We start from the raw sequence: 9,600 nt of genomic DNA, 5'->3' as shown, positions 1-9,600 counted from the left end.
TATATAGTTGTATTTGGTTTAGTTCTGTCTTATTTAGACAAAAAGGGGAGATGTAGGGATAAGTCCCGCCCCTTAGGGGGCATGTTCGCCTCGGACTAATGTTTGCCTATAAATTTGGTGAGCGTGCTCCCAGCTGCTGCTTCTGCTTTCCTGGTCTCTGGGGGAACAGTGGTTCTGTAAGTCTATTAAAGCTATATATATATATTTACAATCTGTCTGCATTTGTTTACGCTGTTACACAGCCTGGTGTACTAGAGCTAATTCCAGGACAGGTTCCAATGCTGCAGAGAAATCTTGTTTCAAAAACAAAACAAAACAAACAAACAAACAAAAAACAAAAAAAGAAAAAGAAAAGACATTTCAGAAATATGACAGTTCCAGGGGCTTATTCAAATTCCTTGCTCTGCAATCTTGAGTGAATTACTATAGCTGTTCCCTGAAAAGAATGAGAGGAATGATGTTTTGATGTTAGGTCATAAATATGAAAAACTATTAATATTTTATTGAAACGCTAATTCTGGTCTCTAGGGATAGGACAAAATCCTGCATCATTTTCTAGACATGTTCTAATTTTCTTTACTCTATGTAGTTATATTTTGGGAAACATGATTTGATTAGCAGTCAGTGTCTTTCTGAGCTATGTGCCTTCTTGGCTCAAAAATCTAACCCATCAAATACAAAGCTGTGGTTTCATGTATACCACATTGCTGATTCCTATGCCTAGTCTGAAATGCTACTTGCTGGTTCAGGACCTGTCAGTATTCATTTGCTCAGTCTGACCAATGAAATGAAGAAAGAAGGTCTCAGAGAGTAGAATTTGCTTATTTCACAATTTCACCTTACCATAAAGCTCTTTCAGCAAGTAAACAGACAGCAGCTACTATCCCTATCCACTGGGATGCATTATTCATGTCCCTCTTCTGAACACATATCAGACATAAATGTGACAATATACGTAAATTGACAAGATGAATTCACGGCAATCAATATGTAAAGAATCAGAGACCACATTTAGTCCCCTATTCTCATTTCTCTTACCATAATGTATGGAAAATATAATTTTTTTACTCTCAGTTTTCTTTTCTGAAATAAAACATATGCACTTGTTATATTGTTCCATACATAAAACACAGATTAAAGGAAATAATTTGTTCAGAAATGCATACCACCTAGGTTGTAGTAGGAATTAAATTTCAAGGATAAATGTCATAATTTCAAATTAGTGAAAATAGACTTGGGGAATTATATCTGACTTAGATTTTTTTTTTTTGATTTTTCGAGACAGGGTTTCTCTGTGGTTTTGGAGCCTGTCCTGGAACTAGCTCTTGTAGACCAGGCTGGTCTCGAACTCATAGAGATCTGCCTGCCTCTGCCTCCCAAGTGCTGGGATTAAAGGTGTGTGCCACCACCGCCCGGCTCTGATTTAGATTTTACATCATGAAATGTATCAATACAGATCATGTGGTTCATTTATTTGATTTATGTAAAATAAGCAGTCATTTTCCTAAAAGATTATATATATGTTTTTTTAGATTAAGGTTATAGCTGGTTTTTGTAGCTTGATTATTTTTGCAGCTCTTCCCTGTTTATTTGTTGTTCTCTTGATTCCTTATCTAAGACAACAGTGGAACTGGAAAGACCATTTGAGCATGAAGCAATTAGAGTACAGTGGTTGTTATTTTGAGAGATTAATTTTGTATGCACATAATGTTTTGTCAATACCTTCCTTCCTTCAGTGTATCTACGAAGGGCACTTTCAAGTTCATGGTAACTTACTGTCATAGAAGCTACTAAAAATATTTAACCATGAATATTGAAGCTTCCCGAATCTGAACATAATGAGAATTTTGTCTATATTTCACTTTTGGAAGGTGCAGTATAGTAATTTAAATAGGAAGAGTCCAGAGTTAGACTGTCTTGATTGAGAATTCTACATATGAATTTACTACCTTTGGGAGTAAAGAAAAGAAATTTAATCTATGAAAGCCATTGTTATTTTAAGTGTGTATTGGATAAAATGTTTGTTAGTTGTTACCATATTGCATATTGAGAAGATTAAATGGATTATCACTTTATGCAGCTTAAAATGGGGTATGAATTATTTATGCTTATATTATAATGTCAAGTTATCTTTATGCTATATAAAATAGTTATGTTTATGTTATTTTAAATAAAAATTTAATTTATGATGGTGGCAATGAGGATAATCAAACAATTGCAGGCATTTTTTAGGACACTGGAATTTGATGCTAGAAGGCAATCATGGTTTTTGCTTTTTAAATGTTTTGAGTTTGAGATTTAATGTTTTCTTATTAGGGCAACTGTCTGCCTGTTAGACTTCTTAAAAGACACACTTGCCATTTTAATTCAGTGTTCCAATTCCTTGACAACCAGAGCATTTTAAAATAGTATACCCCCTATGTAACAAAACATTGTGACAAATTTTAGTGCTTCATTGCCAGTGGGAATTGCTGTGCGGTTCGTGAGAATATGGCCTTTGCTGGCCTTTTCTCCTTTCCTAGCACTCATGGGAATATATAAAATATGAAAGCAACTTTCTTACTACAGAGTTAACTTTGAAGAAATGTAATTAGAATATTAAAAATACATTCAGCTAGTATTTTCACACAGAAATTAGTATTTCCTCAGATTAACAAATGATCTTGAAAGTGTGCCTACTGAGGTGGCAGAAATTAGGCATCTTCTTGGGTTGTATAAATACCATATGGTCATTCTTTTCGTCTCAGGAGACTGAACAATATTATGCTGTTGTTAGAACTCCTCCTCAAAGCTTAGATACTTGCAAAGTATTTTCAGAAATACGTCGCTATCACTTCCCTGAATAATCTGCCTGTGATCAAACCTCCTAAAATCTTTCATCCCTTATCTTCACACTGGGGAAAAAAAATGTTCATGATGTAACTGAACAGGAGGCCTGGTACATAAGAAGCACTCAGTAAAGAGTTGTTAATTTGTTAAGGTTTTTATTATAATCCTTAAATGCTCTGCTTCCTGGATTCCTCCTCTAATTCACAAACCCTTTATTTAGCAAGACAATGAGATATAGATTCATTCCTTTCTTCTGTTTAATATTAATTACTTTTTCTTTTGTTTTTTTCCTTCAAAAGGACCACTGAACCACACTTACTCCCTTTCCGTGATGCATTTCCATTCAGCATTGTAAAATAACATCTTATTCACTATTGTAGCTATTATAGCATTGACTATTATCTGATGAGCAGTTTCATTTGAACTTTCCTAATAACTAAAGATCTTACAATCTTATAAACTATAATTCTTGCTTTAAAAAATCCAGTTTAATTGTTTATATAATGCATATTAAACAGTAGATTCAAATAAAATGAATCTACATCTCATTTTGCTATTTCAACCTGAAAACAGATTTTGAAGATTTTAGAAATGGTTTCCAATGCAACTACCCAATGGCAACAACTGATCTGCTCTTCCTTTGATCTGTTATTTAGCAGAATTATAACTACAACTCAAGGTAGGTGCCTCAAAGCTCACTCTTATTAAGACAAGCAGATTTTTTTTGTTTTTGTTTTTCGAGACAGGGTTTCTCTGTGGCTTTGGAGCCTGTCCTGGAACTAGCTCTTGTAGACCAGGCTAGCCTTGAACCCACAAAGATCTGCCTGCCTCTGCCTCCTGAGTGCTGGGATTAAAGGCATGTGCCACCACCACCCAACTAGGACAAACAGAATTTAATAGATACCAAAGGACCTTATAGAGTCACAGTAGACTTTAAAATGTCTTTAACTCATTCATTTTCATGGTATAAATGTAGGGATTTGAATTTCAGCCGAGTAAAATTGGAAAATATCTAATTTTAATCTACTAGGAATGTGAAATAAATATGTTCAGACAAATTAAATGTTTTTCTCAGCCATATAAAAGTGATATTCTAATTAGCAACAAATAATGCAAATTTTAACAAGTCCATGTATATAATACCAGAAATACAAATATAGCATGTGTTTTGCATTAATTCAATTGTGAGCTGAGTTTATTCAATTATATGACTTATCTATTTGGTTCACATGTGCTCAAACTCAGATTTTTCCACCCGATGACATTTTGCCTCCAGCATTACTACTGTCTTCAAAGGAGCCACCAAAGTAGCAAAGATCTTTTAAAGACTGATGTAAGTACCACCCAAAAGGCTAGGTGCCTTTGCCCTTAGCTTAAGCAGAAGATAGTGGCACCTGCAGGGTCCTGCCCCTCCTGCTGGCTATAAACACTTGCTGAAAAAGCTGCCTAACTCAACACATTAGGGAGTTAAAATAGAAAAAAAGAAAATAGCCTCCTAGAAAGTTTTTCTTCTAGAGTTTATCTCAGGATTTCTGCTCTTACCAGTTACAGACACCAATTCCTATACTTTTTTTATACTCTAGTTGCCTCTTCTGCTTTAAATTTCTTATCTTTGCTTATTTCTAACATCAGTCAAATTAAAAATAAGCAATCACTTAATGATTCTTGAATTTGATATGTTTTTATGTTCTTAACAGTTTTTTTTTAAGTTAGTGAACTAGGCTAACTATATGGAAGGTCAGTGTAGTGACTTGTTTTAGTTTTAAGTTTAACAGAGTCAGAGTATTCAAGGGCATAATTAAACTGTAGACAGTTTAATATTCAATATACAGTCTAAGGTGGTATTTCTGGATAAGGAGTCATACTTTCTTTATTTCTGAATCTCTTACAATATACACAAGGCATCACTATCAGGAGGATATTTCTTGAAGAAGCAATACACAAACAACAGATACTTCCATTTAGCAAACATGCTGTGGAGTACTATGTAAGACATTTTAATGAATACCAATGCAATACATTTTGAAGTGAATGTTAGCCATACAAATGCAAGTTACACTCCATTTCAAGCAACCATTTTTCATTTATAATAGGAAAATGATTCTAAAATTACAACATAGGCAATAATAAAATATGCTCTAATTTTTACAAGTTCTTTCCAAGACCTTTTCACAGCTACATTTGATATATTAAATTGAGGTCAAACCTTAAGATAATGCATTAAACTAATGATGTTACTATGCAAAGATATTGTTGCTTATTTAAGGGGGAGATTCTTTTGTCTGCTCACTAATGTCAATTGCCAAAAAGTCAATAGTTGTAGGATATAATCAAAAGTTATTTGCATGTCTTTTGCACTATGACAATGCTTCAGAAGAATTCTTAATTTGTATATTTTATTTTATTTGAAGTTGTCTAATGCAGATCTTACATGAAAGTCTAAACTGTTATAACAAATAAACTTATGAAAATATTACAACTTTTGGATTCTAATCTACAGGTATTTTTTGGCTCAAGTTGTTACATGTTTTTTACTTGGTCAAATAAGATCTGGATACTATGAAAGTATCCTTATCCAATAAAACTAAAGTTATATTTTGATTAGGTTATCATTCTTCTCTTGTTCAGAAATGGAGAATGTGGAACCTGCCAAAAACCTGGATAACAATGTAATATTGTGTAAACAATCCCAAGTATTCAATGGCATTAAATGTAAAAGCTTATTTTTCACATTTTTGGAAAACTGGATTCCCTGAATCTAGTGAATTTCAAGTATTATTTTAAAGGATAATGGGTAAATAATCATATTCTTTTAATTTATATTCCATTTGAAACTGATATAGGTCAGCCTTTCCTTAAATTTCGATAATTCAATCAAGCCTCATAGACAATATTTAACTCCAAAAAGAGATGGAAAATTACCTACTTGAGATTTTTGTCCCATTCTTATCAAAACGGAAACAAGGAAAAATTGTAGTGACAATGTCTGGAAAAGGGAGTCCTTATTTATTCTCAACTTGTAGAGTCATTATAAGCATCACTATGGTCATACTCTCAAAAACTACCACATGACCATATCTCCTGAATGTGTTCCCAAAGGACTCTAAGATAACATATTGCAGAGACACTTGCACATCCTTATTTGTAGAAATCCTAGCCAAAATAGTTAAGAAATGGAACTGGCCTGCATATTTATCAGCAGATGGCTACATAAAGAAAATGTTTTGCATATAGGGAAAGAAAGTTGGTACAGTTGTGAAGAATCAGAATATGAGGACATTTGTCATACGATTAATGGAACTGAAAATTACCATTACATAAAATAAACCAGATTCAAAAAAATCCATGTTCTTTCTCATCTGTAGAACCTAAATATAATTTATTCATGTATTTATATTTACATGTGTGCATTTTAGATAACAAAGTTCAAATAAAGGACCATTGAAGAGGGAAAAGATATCTAAAGGGAGTAGGGAATAATGGAATATATAATAGAAAAGTAAAAAAGGAGATTAACTGGGAAAAAAAAGAAAACTCGTTGGAGGGAAGGAATGAAGGACTAAAGTGGGGTAGGGAACAAATAAGAACTAAGTATTATAACAGCTGTGTATGAAGATGGCATGATAAAATCAACTGGTTTGTATTCTGGCCTGAACTCTAAATCTAAAAATATATAAAAGAGCCACATGGTATTAACCCCAGTACTTGGGAGATGAAGGCAGGAAAATCTCCGTAACTTCAAGGCTAACCCAGTCTTCACTGGGAGTTCCAGGACAGCCAGAGCAACATAGTAAAACCCTATCTCTGAAAAAAAGAAGCCTTAATATAATGATGCCATATTCCCTTTCCTATTTACATCAATATGGTAGATACATTGTTTCTTTAATATCTATTGAATTTCTTCTGTGTACTATGGGATATCTTTAACCCAGAAATAATGATTTAATTGTTCTCTAGAATATGTGTTAGACATTAGAATTTATCATTTGTTGATGCCAATGGACATTTTCACTTATGTTTATATTATAAATCTATGATGTTTCTCATATTATTTTAAATCATAATGACACAACTTGGAGAGAAAGGATTCTCAAAGTACACCATTACACTGTAGTGATGTGGGAATCCCATCTGTGTGCTGTGATTACTATTAATCAATATAGAAACTGCCTTGGCCTCTTGATAGGGCAGAACTTAGGTAGGTGGAGAGGACTGGACTGAATGCTGGGAGAAAGAAGGGCAGATCCAGGGAGACACCATGGATCCACCAGAGATAGATGTGCTGAAACATTGCCGGTAAGCCACTGCCACGTGGCGATATACAGATTAATAGAAATGGGTTAAATTTATATGTAAGAGTTAGCCAATAAGATGCTAGATCTAATAGGCCAAGCAATGATTTAATTAATACAGTTTCTATGTGATTATTTCAGGGCTAAGTGGCCAGTAACAACAAGTGGCTCCCTCCTTGCAACACTGTAGTTCTGGTTATTACCTGATATCTACTAGTTTCCTCTATCAGGTTGAATTATCACATATCTTCTACTGAGTTTTTACATTCGCATTCCTACCTCCTTTTACTCCTATCTTGTAATCAGCCATCTGCTTAGTACGTGATAACATCAAGGGCTCAATTTTCAAATTTAAGTGCTTAATTAGATTGCTAACTCACTGTGTAGTGTCTACTTTGAACTACTTCAGATTCTAAGGAGTACCTCAAGAAATAGCTTCCAGTGCAGTTGTTATTCAAGCCTTTAATTTGATGATCCAGATATGGAGTTGACTATCATTGTTCCTATTTGGAAAAAGAATAATAGGTTATTAGTAGCTGGAGAGTATTGTGGTACATATGGGTCTTGGTCAATATAATATCAAAGTATCAAAGATCACGGAAAAGTGAATACATAAGTAGGTGTACTTAGTGCCATTTTATGGTAGTAGTATCTTGACACATTTTCACCAACTTTCAAACAATCTTTGTGGACAACATACCATTCTTGATGGACTTAGGGAAGTATTTATTAAAATAACACTGTTATAAATGTATTTTATCAGAAATTCAAGAAAACAATAAGCCTTGATAGTGATAAACATCAGCAGGGTATGATCTATTATAGCCTCAGCTACTAGTAAAAGTACCCCAGAAGTGAGAATAATGTTATTTATTTTCTTTACCAACAATTTTCTCTCTTTGAGATGATCAATACTTTGTAATATTAAATTTCTAGGTACAAATTAAGCGTCATCTACCCCAATTTATCTAGCAACTATACTCCTCTAAAACCATACAAGAACAACTTAGTTTTTAAGAATTTTAAACATAAAAAAACAAATTTAAAATGTATCCACTGATTGTGGTTTACATGTAATAAAATCATGAAAAAATTAACAATGGATTATTATTTAGACTAATGAATTGTTTGCAACATACGTGCAAAACTCTTTTCCCAGCCTTGACTTTTATACATTTTTCTGTACTACTTTGTAAAAAGTAAATTTTATTGGATTTAATTTTTGGTGAATCTGTTTACACTTAGAGATTTTGCCAAATAATAGAATGGAATCATTGGCAAAACTTATTAAAACTTTTCCTAATCTGCTAGCTAACGCAGCAGACAGTATTACAGTTAGATTCCCATGACTGCTTCTTTGATCTTGAGACGATGGTAGGAGCAGTGAGGATAGTTGTGTATGTTTATTAATTTCTATTATATTAAGTGGAAGAATGAGCCTTCTGAGACCACTTAGCTGAAGAAACTCTCAACTGAGATTGTTCAAGCGCTGCAGAGCTGCCATAGTCTATGGATAAAGGGTCAGTGTTATTGGCCTTTGTTAATGGTAAGCTTGACATACATTACAGTAACTACTGGCTGAAGGTGTTGCTATAGACACAGATATCACATTTCTTTCCTTGCCTGATTAAGAAAAGCTGGGGGAATATAAACTTTATATCACTGGGTCTAGCATAGAAGGAAAAAAATATAAAAATATCATCTTCATGTGCTTTAAAGGGTGAATAGTATTATAAACATATATATATATATTATACATATACATATATTCTCATTCATTGATTGATGAATGCTACAAATGTTATACGTATGCCAATCATATCATTTCACTCACTTTACATAGCAGCTCTGTGGAACAAAAATGTGTTACTGTTCTCTCCTTTTCTTTTTTGTAAAGAGCTTGCTTCTCATGGAATTATTGAAATTAACCAATATTATGCATACAAAGCCTAAACTAAGTAGAATTCAAGTTTGATCTATTTATTCATAAAGCATTTTTCTAAACTACTGTAATTCATGGTTGTAGTTTAAAATATAAAGTTGTTGCTAATTTCTAATTGGAAATAGGAACTCCTCAAATATTAATAAACCCTGACATATAGTAGGTGCTCAAAATATGTTTTGAGGGTAACTTAAAATCCTCAAATATAGGATAGATAATTGAAAAATGATGCTCATGACTTACCACCATACAAACCTTCCCCAAACATATTCCACATTTCAACTGGGATAATCCATTATTTGGTTACACTATATATCTATATATACAATGATATGTACCCTGTCACTTTTATTTTAAAGAAACAATGATTGGCCAGTAGCTAGCAGGAAGTAGAGGTCGGGCAAGGGGAACAAGAGAATTCTTAGACGAGGTAAAAGTCAGTCTGCAGTCATGACCCAGCTGCAGAGGATGCAAGATGAGAATACCTTGCTGAAAAGGTACCAAACCATGTGGCTAACATAGACAAGAATAATGGGC

The sequence above is a fragment of the Microtus ochrogaster genome, chromosome X, assembly GCF_000317375.1.
Source record: "Microtus ochrogaster isolate Prairie Vole_2 chromosome X, MicOch1.0, whole genome shotgun sequence".
NCBI lineage: Eukaryota > Metazoa > Chordata > Mammalia > Rodentia > Cricetidae > Microtus > Microtus ochrogaster.
This window is presented reverse-complemented; position numbering follows the sequence as displayed.